Source organism: Colius striatus, chromosome 11 (genome assembly GCF_028858725.1).
Source record: "Colius striatus isolate bColStr4 chromosome 11, bColStr4.1.hap1, whole genome shotgun sequence".
NCBI lineage: Eukaryota > Metazoa > Chordata > Aves > Coliiformes > Coliidae > Colius > Colius striatus.
In genome coordinates this window covers 13,213,440-13,226,104 of record NC_084769.1, presented here as the reverse complement: position 1 = coordinate 13,226,104, position 12,665 = coordinate 13,213,440, and positions in this window count along the sequence as shown.

The window sequence follows — 12,665 nt, the reverse complement described above, 5'->3', positions numbered from 1 at the left end:
GCTTTCTGAGCTGTTCAGCAGAGCTGTGCTGCAGGAACTAGTTGACTCAGTAAGGTGACTATAGTTACATTTCTTGGGGTTTTTTGTCTGTTCTAGCAGTTGAAACAGGAACAGGAACAACTGCCATCTTGGCCTCAAAACTAGGTAATATAGAGAAAAAATAGAACCTATATAGTCTGCTCACTTTATTTATAGTCTTTATGGTCTCAGCTTAATCATAAGTATGGGCCACATTGTCTCAGAGGTGGCCTGGCATGGGGAATGAAGTCTGTCTTGAAACTCTAAAGATCCAGTGCAGCTCAGGGGCTAAGGGATTGCTGGGAGCACAGGCAATGGCATTAAGTTTCTGCCATGCAATGAGCTGCTTGCTTTGTCACAAACTGTCTACCCATTTTCCTCCTTTCATATCTCTTATCATTCTTTTTGGATTTTCTTTTTCCTGCTTCCTCAACTCTTCCTCCATCCCACTGCATTCAATACAAGTTTACACAGCCCATCTGTGCCTGCTGTTTAATAGGTACCACTTCTGAAGCATCACCACCGTTACCATTGCCTCCTTCCACATTATCTGTTGATCATCATGGAAATATCCTGCTATGGTACACAGTTCCACCACGGAGAGTGCAGGAACGACCTACACGAACTTGACGTGAACTCCTGTTTTGGTCAGATTGGTTCCTAGTCTCAGGGCAGTGAAAAGTTAATCTCAAAATTTTATGGAATCACTTATGTTTAAGCTTTCTTGGCTCCCTTTCTGAAGCTGGGAGCTTTGCTTTATTGACAGGAAAGGTTTCACCTGAGAAGCCTTACTGCTCCACACATCTGTGCACTTGGCAGCAGTGCCTTTGATGAATTTTCCTGGCAGCTCTCTACGTCTGAGTAGCTTCTCTTTCTTGTGTCACTGCATGGTTTTCTCCTTGTGTTCCTCCTTCAGAAAGGCTGTGATGACATGACATTTGCAGCCTGTCTCTCCAAGGGCAGGCATTCCAGCTGCACACTTTCAAGGTGACCTGCGTTCCCTCTGAGCTCCTTGCTTTGGGAAAGGGGATCTCCTTTTGTTTCACCAATGCAGCACTCAGTCTCTTCAACAATACTGCTCCAACAGTCCTGCTGACAATGCCGCAGAGGGAATAGAGCTCGAAAGGATTAACATTCACCTTGCAGCAAAGGAAGGCTGAGTATGTTGGTTACTGTAACAAATGCTCCTGGAGACACCAGTGTGACACCCTCATCACACATCCCAGCTGGAGCTGCTTGGCAGCTTTGGCTGTTAAGTGCCCCAGGAGATGACATCACCCATCATCTGCCAAGCTTTCAGTGACTCAGCACCCTGGTTGGCCACAAAGCTCCTTTGGATGACTTCTTCTCAGGAGGAGGAAAGTCCTGTTTGCAACAGAGTCCTCTCCTGGAACAGTACCTATGAACCTATGCAGGGTGCATCTGATCAATAGATCCTGCACTTGTAACAGTGTGACTTACTCTGCTCCCCTCTTACAGCTGCAGAAAGAGCCCATGAGACTTATAACCAAGCAAAGCCAATGCTTAGGCTTGAGTTAGCTGATGTTCAGGACCCAAGTGGTTTCCCCTGTCCTGTGCACTCACCATGAACCAAGCATTCCCATGCTTTTGAGTCAGGCAGAATAGATTTCACCCACCACCAGCCCTGGTCTTGGCATACACACAGAACAAACAGTATTAGCCTTGTGAGGTACAACATGAGCTGAGCAGCCTCCAAACCTGCTCTATACCTGGCTCCAAGCTTCCTGGCTCAGACACATGCAGTTCTCAGAGGCAAACCTGAGCCAGGAACATCTGTCAGCCCCCTGTGAGACTTGGGAACTACAAAGCCATGGGAGCTCGCTTTACAGCCTGGCACCTCCTCCTTCAAAGCCCTACTCTGCATAGATAAAGGGTCTGTACTAACGGCAGAAAATGGTTGCAACGGGGCTACAAGTTAATTTATTTTCCTTGGGGGAAGGAGGGGGCAGCAGAGGTCAAAGCTGTAACTTGAAGCCGTAAGTGTCCAACATAAATTATAACTTCTGAGTGCCAGCTCTGAACTATTGTCCTGTGGCTTCCAGTGACAGAGATGCACCCCCAGCACCATCCCACCAACGCTCAGCTGACTGCTAAGCAGCTCAGCAATGCCAGCCTCAGGCCTGTCTCCAGCAGCAGGTAATTTTGGAAAGAGCAGACACAGATAGATCACATCTGCAGCAGGCAGCTGATGAGGTGGGGAACTACATTTCTGATCATCTAAAACCATCTTGATCCTCTGTATGTATTTAAGAAGGCAGAGAGGACAGTGCAAAAAAATGCAGGGGGCATGCTGGGTTAGGGGAGCATGAGAACTGAGATAAGTGGATGAAAGCATTGGCAAGAGAGAGCTGTCCACTCCCTCCTCTTTACAGCATGAGATGAGTATCAACAGAGCCTTCACCTAAACACTCAGCTGTAAGTTTTCTTCTTGTGTGCACTGAAGACTGGCTTTTCAACTCACAGTTTTCACTCATTCTCTGACAGGAAGCCAAGACACACTAAATGAAAAACAATTCATGCTTTTTTTTAACATCATCATTTAACATGTAATTTAATCTAATAACAGGCAGGGCCTGAGTCACAATGCTGGATTTTTTCAAGGTGGAAATACTTTTGGCTGGACTAGGAATACACAATGACCAAGGAGTGCAGAAACAAATTCCTATGTCCTGTTACATTGCTTCCACTTGTCCCTGGAAGACAACAGAAAACCAGTCCTATGCAGTTGGATCCATCAGGGTTGCTGAAGGGATTTCTAATTCCTTGTTCTAACATTGTTTCAAGAATCTCAGCCTAATCTTTAAAATGCATAGGGAATAGGAAAAAAAGTCACACATTAATTCTAAGGAAAAGGTGTACATAAGACATTTCTGCTCCCATCAGGAAAGTGTATTTTGCAGCACAGCTGTAAATCTCAAACTTTGAGTGCACTAGTGCTGCATTGGTCTTTCCAACAATGCCATGTAAACCCTGGCTCTCAGGTCACTCATGGAAAAAAATCCCCCAACCTAATTCTATTGATCTCAGCTCATTAACTTTGCACTGGGACCTTGTCCAGCATCCCCTAAAGCTGATGGAAAGTGGATGAGCAGAGTCCTTCCAAGCCAGCAACACATTGCTCATCAAGGAGCTCAGAGAGAGGCCTGGGGGAGGAAGGAGGTGTTCAGGAGGGTGAGGAGATGGATGATCTCATCCTATGCCTTGGTCACATCCCAAAGCTGTCAGGCATTTTGGCATATTGCTGGCAGAAGAAGGTTCAGCATGGATGGCAGTGGCTTCAGCAGGCCTGGCCCAGTCGGGGATGGCCACGGGCAGTCACACTTTCCTCTCATCTGAGTGGAGAGGGACTTAGAAAGGCTCCTGCAGAAAACCTGGGAGAACTGGACTTGTCAGCTTTCTGACAAGAAGGATTTGTCCTCAGAAGGTCCAGCACTGCATGTTGCCTGCTACTAGGCAGCGGGAGTCCTGACGGGGAACAGAGCAGCTGGCCAGGCTCTGCCTCTGCATCAGCCCAATGGAACATCATAAGCTCTTCCCTACCTATCTAGGAGAATTTCTTCACAGTTTTTCAATTCTCCAGTCCCCAAGTCCTTCCACAGGCCTCTCTAAACAATCCCCTCCCTTTCAGATGCTGATGCTTTTCAGATTTTTACTTCAGACCAGACCAGAGCTGGGTGTAAATCAGGATAGCTTGTCAATGCTAATTTACACCCACTGAGAATTTACCTTCCTTCACCATTTAGCAGAATTATATGACATGTCTTTTATCTCTTCTTGCAGTTTAGCTTGCTGTTCCCCTTTCCTGGCCCCTGAGCCTCCTGCTTTGCTCTGAACTCCCTGTAGGTTTGCAGGATAAGTTGCTTATTTGCAATGTAAAGTGTCTCTCAGTGCCACAGCCCCGTGCAAACAAACCCAAGAGAAGTACATTTATTCTTACTTGTACAGCAAATCCAGCCCTATCTTTTCCTGACAGCAGTTCCCTACAACACACACTGCATCTGACGTGCTAAGGGAAGAAATACGTCTCTTATTGCCACTGTGCAATGCAGGACCTCTCTGGGGAGATGCACTGGAGGGAGGAGGAGAGGACTGATCCCACGGAGGCCCTGAGATCTTGCCTTTCTCCTTGAAGCTGATGGCAATGGCTTGCCACCCAGCTCAGCACTTTGGAGACTCTGACTGTCAATATAATGGTATCTGCAGGATACCATTAATGACTTCTTGTTGCTATGGTAATATTGATGGATAGCCCCTGGGGTCAGTGGGAATTCAGGGAAAGCCAGCAATAAAAAAGAAAGAAAGAAAGAAAGTGGGTCAAAAAAATCCCCCAGGATAATGTGCATTTGCCTACAAATGGGCAGAGAAGAACTCAGTGGCACTTCACACTTCCTGACTCATCCTCCCTCTTAGAAAACCACCACGGTGTACTTCAGAGCCAGTGCAAACCCTGGTGCTCGCAGCAGGGCTCTGGCGCAGAGGCACACTGCTGTGAGCTCATTTCATTACCAGGCGTTAGTTTTGCAGCTTCACCCTGGCAATTCATTTCACATATAGAGTAAAAATCTTGGCTCCAGTGAAATCACTTGGACCTGTGCCAGTGGGCACGCAGCCAGGAATGCCCCCAGCTCTCAGGATGCCTTATCACAAGTGACAATTTCATTCAGTCACCACGATAGCCACTGGGAACCCCCTGCCTCTCCAGAGCTACTTCAAGTGTGGAAAAGCTGCTGTTGCACGTTTTTTTTCTCTTTTTTTCCCTGAGGCTCAGCACTGTGCACTCTCTGAAGGTGGCATCATGGGCTCTCCCAGAGCTTCCTACACTGCAATATGCAGTTTAGTTATCTTTTACACTTCACCCCAGCTGAGCAAACAATAGCAAGGACAAGCTACCCCCCAGTCACAATTGCATCTTCTCACCTTGCACAAGTGTTAAACTCTAGGATTTTAGGGCACGGGAACCATCTCCCTCAAACACCAGTTCTCTCTTTGGCATTGTTTTTTTCTGGGAAAAACATTCCAAGTTCTTGCTGGTGACATATTTATCAAGAAGTGTTTAAGTCCCAACAGAACTCCCTCTGCCTCTGCACATTCTATTGATCTAAGCCCACCAAGGAGTGTACAAACTGCATGACACCTTGTTCTGGAGCAGGATCTCAGGATGCTAAGTAAATTTCAGAGTATGTTTTTTGTCCTAGGAAAGACTCTTTTCTGCTCTGTCTAGGAGCTGCCCTAAACACATACAAACTTACCAGAGAACTTTTTACTCCAAACAGTGGTACCACTCCAGGCACGTACCACTCTATTGCCTGGTGGGTACTCTCCAGCAAGTTGTTATTGTTTTGGATCTGTTATTATGGCATAAGTATGTCTACAAGGGAGTGACATCTATAGTAGTATCATTGCCAGTAGATGCCCTAGTGTAGATCAGATCCAAGTGATCTGCCAGCTTTTCCATCACTTGTGTGTTCAGATCCTTCACCTCCATATAAATTCAGGAACTGGAAACAAAATTACCTTGACTCTCTCTTTTGCATCTTTTGATAACCATAATTTTATGGGACTCTGGAGTCAGAAACTACTCTACATCAGGAACAGATCCCAAGAGCAAAATTCAGATAGTTTCTCCTACATCACGTGTTGCTCTTCATCAAATTTATTGGGCAAGGTTCCTAAGCATGTGGAGGCCTGACTGGCACTGACAGAGGCTCTCTCTGGTATAGCAACCCTTTAATCAGACTGTCAGAATCATTTATTTGCTTGTGTCTCATGTTCTTGAATACTTCAGTAAATTATTTTTTCCCAGTTGACTATCAGAGGCAGAGGCTGCTCTTTCAAGTTGGATTTGCACCTCTTCCATTCCCCTTCATTTCAATTAGCTATGGAAATGATTTTTGTCCCAGCTCCTTTTGCCTGTCTGCCTATATCAGAAGCTTCAGGAACACCAATGGCTGGAGAAGACTCCAGTTAGCGTCTTCCCAGCAGAAAAGCTTGTGGCTTGCAATTAGTAATCTTAATAGCACTGCTTGACCTGCTGCTGGACAGGTTGGAGAGCACAGAACCAGCTGCAGCATCCTGCCTTTCCCCAGCTGGAAGCAAGTGCTGTGGGTGGTAGGAAGAAGGGAGGTGGTACCACAAACCGGTGGGGCCGGCCACGGGCAGGACCTGGTTTATTGCACTGGGAGACAGAGGAGGCTACAGGAACATAATAGCTTCTTGAAATTAGATCTCTGCCTGTGGGGAACTGTTCCATGGTGTATGCAGCTATTATTTTTCTGCTAACGACTCTGTGACTGCAGAGACGTGGCAGCTGGTGAACTGCCCAGAGCAGCTTAGGGCTGAGCAAAAGTAGTCAGTTTGGACAGGGCAGGAGCTTGAGTTCGTCCACTTAGAGACACCGGGGTAAAAATGCCATTGGGCACAAATGTCAACAAGCTGGAAAGAGCACATACTCCAGAGGGCAATGTCCCAAGTGTGGTCTGCTCTAAACAGCTGGTCACTAAAGGTTTCTCAGAGTGGATTCCTTATATCAAGATATTTAACTGAAATGGTATCAGATATATTCATGACAATAATTTCTCTGGGCTGTCTTTGACCCTAGATAGGCAGTAACTCCCAGGTGACTCCAGGGGAAAGGGATTTGGGAGAGATCAGACTGGAGACCATTTAAATCTATGTGACTTCTCACCACACACAAACCTGGCCTCACCTGCCCCAGTGTGCATCATGTCATGTGCAGTTTACTGGCCATGTTTTTAAAGTCATCATTAAGAAACAAAATCTATGACTGATTAATACCAACAGATGTGCTCTTGGTATGCTTCTAACCACATCTATGTGTTTTAACTTATCAGTATTGCCAAAAGACTCTCTTGTTTTGGTGGTCCACCAATTCTTACCCTACAGTGAAAGTTGATGGAGGAGGAGGCAGGACATGACACTTTGTCTAGAGCCTGCTGTTAAAAAAAAAAAAGCATTTTTCTGTTCAAATGCACTGGATACTTTCTGCAAGTGAGCTGCATTTTCTTGTACTGCCAGTTAGCCATTGCACATGTAAAACCGTGAAGAAAGGTGAAGAATAAATGCAGCAGTTCTGCAGCTCTGACTGATGAAGAACAGTAGATGAGACCCCTTCCTCCTGTGCTGTGGATCTCAGATACTAGCTACAACACACAGTCCCTATGACATTTAAGTGTGAAGGAGACTCACCTTGGATCCACAGTCACAAGACACCCCAAGCCCCTTGCTAGGGCACTGAATTGCTGCAGGATCTGAAGCTGGCTGCTCCAAATCAGTTCTGGGCTCTGTCAGAGTGTGGTATCATTGCTTTGATGCTATTCTGCAAAATGTTCCAAGTGTCTCATGAAGGTTGCTATATTCATTGTTGGGTTTTTTTTTTATAACTGGGAAAAAATAAGGCACAGATCATAGCAGCTGATGAAAGCCATTGCATATGCATTTGAATTACCAAGGCAGTCCTAAGAACTGAACCAAGAGCATCGTGGCTGAATTGCAGGCAACCTACTGGCTTTGGTCTAATAATTTGGCTCCTGCACAGCACTGAAAGTCTTCAGGCCTTTGGGGTTATCTCAAAGTACCCACAAGGAGAGACAGAACCACTGCATAGATACAACTTGGTGATACCAATCAAAAGAGGAGAAATATTGTCTACGTGGACACCCAGCCACTCATGGGAAACAGACACAGATCCTTTGTAAACACCTTTTATAAGGAGAACTCTGAGAAGACAGGTTGGAGGATGCTGCAACCAATGTGATGGTAAAAATCTCACACAACCCAGCATCTCAGAAAAGGTTTTAACCTCAACTTTATAAATACCACCCATCAACAATTCCTGCATGTAGCTATAACACCTCAGGAAGTTTAATTACCACGTAAGAAATATAAGATAAAATGAGCTACGTGACCTTTCCCACCCCAGATCCTGTAGGTCAGCATTATTTAAGACAATTGGGAACCTGAAAAGCTAAACATTAGTGTTGGCAGATGAACAGATGGATGGATTGCTGCCAGCAGAATCCATCTTCCCACTTGCCTCCATAGGACTGGGTGACATTCAAAAGTAACTACTTCCCTATGCAAAGAGAAATGCATTCCATGCAATGAGCAGGCTTTAAAATGGACTCATTAGCTGGCAGGACCAGTGGCAAAATGCTTTATGGCTGCTCCTTAATGTTGCAGGCGAGGCTGTAAACAACAGACGTCAGGCTGTGACAGAAGTGGGGAATGTAGTGACCACAGTGGATCTGCTGTAAGCCAACCCCCAAGCAAGCTGTAAAAATCTGTCTGGATACTGTCATTTTCCCTTTGTTTATAGATGCTCTCAATCTAATTAACTTTTTAATCAGAGCAGATAAAATATTGTCATTAAAGGTGATGCTCCATCTACAGTTTCATGAAAAAATTCCATCTGTGTTGAACTTGGAATTTTTGCTTTTTTTTTCACTCAAACCCCCAAACACTGGAAAGCAGAGGAAAGTTCATTTTGCAGATTTCTTAACCCGGCCAGTGACTGTGCATGGAAGTCACATCAGCGTGCCTGGAAGTTGCCAGATGGCACTTGGTCCAGAGCCGTCAGACTCAGCTCAAATACCCGCTGCCTAGGTGCAGAGGACACTCCTGCTCCCTGAGCAGGGCAGGCACCACAGGAGCTGTGACATGATGCACCAGAATCACAGAATCATAGAATGGTAGGGTTGGAAGGGACCTTTAGAGATCATCTAGTCCAACCCCCCTGCAGAAGCAGGTTCAACCAGATCAGGTCGCACAGGAATGCGTCCAGGCGGGTCTCAAAGGCCTCCAAGGAAGGAGACTCCACACCCTCCCTGGGCAGCCTGTGCCAGGGCTCCCTCAGCTCAACACTGAAATAGTTTTTTCTTAGGTTTAAGTGGAACTTTTTGTGTTCCAGCTTCATCCCATTACCCCTTGTCCTGTTGCTAGCTACTATAGAAAAAAGGGATGTCCCAGCCTCCTGACACCCACCCTTTAGATATTTATAAATGTTAATAAGATCTCCCTTCAATCTCCTCCAGACTAAACAGCCCCAGTTCCCGCAGTCTTTCCTCGTATGAAAGATGTTCCATTCCCCTGATCACCTTGGTGGCCCTGTTCTGGATTCTCTCCATCACTTCCCTGTCCCTCTTGAGCTGAGGAGCCCAGAACTGGACACAGGACTCCAGATGAGGCCTCACCAGGGCAGAGCAGAGGGGGAGAAGAACCTCCCTTGACCCGCTGGCCACATCTTGATGCATCCAGTGAATCACCTTTCCTTCCCTGATAGACAGGGTACTGAAACCCACAGACTCACATATATCCCAGGACTTTCTGAGGCTCAGTAAGGTTTCAAAGCTAGAAGAATTTCCTTCATCTATTAACTATCACAGTCAGCTCTTAGACTACAACACGTTTCTAAACCAAAACCAATGACTAATGTGTACATTTGTACCTATAGTACCCCAAGGGACAGAGATCTCTGACTGGCCTACAGTTACACTCAGATTGTCAGACTGTTTTTTTTACAACTGCTGAAGTCTTCAGGATTTTTCATATGTGTTGCCAAACATCAGTACTGTTGAAAAAGTCACCCAGCACAGTCAAGTGCAGAAATAGCCCCAACCAACACCTGAACCTGGGACTCCCGGTCAATGAAGCTTCCTGACTAACCCACTGCAGCATCTGGCTTCACTGAACTTGCCTGTGTAATCTGAACCAAAAAGCACTCATTTCCATCTACTGTTGCCCATATGCCACCTCTAACTATACTTACATATCAGCATTTATGCAGCATTCAGTACAAAATCCATATGGCTCCTTTCAGCAAGCAGCAACAGCAAGAAGAGTGAGCTGCAAAGACAGTCTGGAGATGGAGCTTGTAGTGATTTATTTTAAACACCATATAACATTCATTGCAGATGGACAGTGATGGAAGAGCTATTACAACCTGCTCCAGATGGGCCATGTTTTCTTTTTTGCATGTAGCTAAAATGGATTTCTTTTAAATGATGCATGCTACTGACCCCCTGGAACATGAGTCGGGTAGCAGCTCAGATCCAGGCCTAGGTGTGACACTCCAGAGTGTCAGAGCCTATAGTACAACACTGTGAGAAGAGGGTGGCTCCTCACAGTGTAGGAAATAGAAACAACCTCTAATAGTACAACAACCTCTAATGACCTTGACCAGCCTCATCTGCGCCCTCCACCCTTGCTCCTGACACTCCTGGCCACTTGACTTCTTGGGGTGACATCAGCACTGTATTGGCATTGTGGCTTTCTCTGGGGCTTATTAGGCTGTTGTTTGAGCCCTGACACAGTCATGGAGCCCACTCTGCTCTTCCCATTTAGGCGCAGTGGGACTGTACCGTTTGTCCAAGGTTGCTGTCTCAGCCTGCCCTGTTGCCTGGTGTCCACCTCATCTTCCTTTCCAGAGACATCCATCCTTACTTGCTCCCTGATAAGGAGTTCTCTGAGCCCTTGAGCCTGGGAATTATTACTTTCCCAGGTTAAACGAGGAAAAAAAATGTTCACATGGAACACAAAAGTAGAAAGTCCAGTTTTTTAACGTGCCATGCAGCAACCACTGCCAGACTTTCCAGGATGTAGGAGCAAAGTATCACCCAGATGGGAGCCTTTGAATGTTAACAATTTGCTTTAACAGATAAAGGGTAGAAGTGTGTTTGCTGCAATAGCCTAAATCATAGAAAAAAGCAAGTGGCAGTCAATTAACTATTTCAGAGAATCATAGAATGGTAGGGGTTGGAAGGGACCTTTAGAGATCATCTAGTCCACCCCCCTGCAGAAGCAGGGTCACCTAGATCAGGGCGCATAGGAACATGTCCAGGAGGGTCTTGAAGACCTCCAAGGAAGGAGACTCCACAACCCCTCTGGGCAGCCTGTGCCACTGCTCCATCACCCTCACAATGAAATAGTTTTTTTCATATATTTAAGTGGAACTTTTTGTGTTTCTGGATAATGCTTACCTTAACCATCAAGACTACAAGATCATTACACTTTCACATCCACTGAAAGATAAAAAGGCTACATGTCCGTCAGAGATTGAAGTCAGAGTGGTGAGTCAGGGGCCTCATGCTGCTATTATCCCCAATCTTACAGATGATGAGTTCTTAACTCCAAAAATTGTTGTATCCCTTGCAGGCACATGCTGTGTTAGACTTAATCTTGACAGATAGCAAGGAATTGATCACAGAATTAAAAACATAACTGGTTGCTTAGTTACCAGTGATCACTACACAGTTATATTTGCTGTGTGCAAACACAGCCCAGCGCAAACCAATTATCCATCATTATGACTCTAAAAATGTCAATTTCGGAGAGCTGAAAACAACTGTCAGGAAGGTAATAAAGGAAATTTGAGTAGAAAAAATACAAATGATAACTAGGAGCCTGTTTTTTTTTTTTGCTAAACATTCAAATACCCACAATCCTGTGACTGAGGAAAGTAAATATGTTGGTTTGAAAAAAACAGGAATCTTGTCTATTGGGAAAGTAAAAGCAAGCATGTTACATGACTAAACACTGGGAAAATGGTAGTAAATAAAAATGACAAGCTAAGAATTGCACAAAACCGATAAGAGAAAAAAGACATTGGGAGAATGAAAGAGCTTCGGGATTAATGATGACATGAAGGAGCTGAAGTAAGTTGGGTGCTAAAAACAGCATAGTGTCATTCCAAGAATGAAGTGGAACTACAGTCAGTAGCGGTGCCATGAATGCTACCTCTGTCAGCTGCAATAACTGTCTTGGTAGCTCTGCAACATTAATCTGAGATTAATTTCTTTTTTTGGTTCTGTTAGAATGCTGAAACATGAGATAAGAGTGGCCTTGGATTTAGGGCAGTTTGGAAAATACATTTCATAAGAGCAGCACGTTCCTGTGTGGTTGTGAACAGAAGCTAAACTAAAGCAGACTACAGAAAGGTGCTTGATTTCATAGTGGAGATATTTAACCTCCAAAATAATTTTCTGGGGGCTGTGATGACCAGCGGGAATGGCTTGGGCATGGGACTGCCTTATGTCTACGTGAGGCAGTCTGTAAGAGCCAGCAGATGAAATGGCTGCAGGTATTTGCAAATGTCCCTCCCACTTCTTGAAACATAGATATATGGCTGTTGCTATTTCCTATGCTGTGATGAGACACCCTCTTACTTTGCACAATTGTGTGCTATTCTTTCATGTTCCATCCCCAAAGATCAAATCATTAATTTTCTCATAAGTGTGACCTTCCTTTAGCAAGGTCTGTCTTTCATCTATCAGTCAAACTGATGCCAAATCTGTGGATAAGCTGCTGTACTTGGATGCCTTAGCAGCAGCACATTCATGAGTATGCACCTCACAGATACCAGCAGGTTAGAAACTCATGGGCTAACCTATGTCCTGAATTTATTGCTATGGCTGTAAACAATTCGTGCTCAGCATTGTTGGTGTCCAGCCTCTCTTCTTCATCTTCCCTCTCCTATAGTATATGACAACAAAAACAGCTCCAGAGACTTCTGTCATCCTTGCATGTGTTCTGAAGTGCAGCTCTGCTATTCCTGATCATGTCCTCATGACAATTTAAGCTCTCTGAAGACAGGAATAGTCAGGGCTGAATGC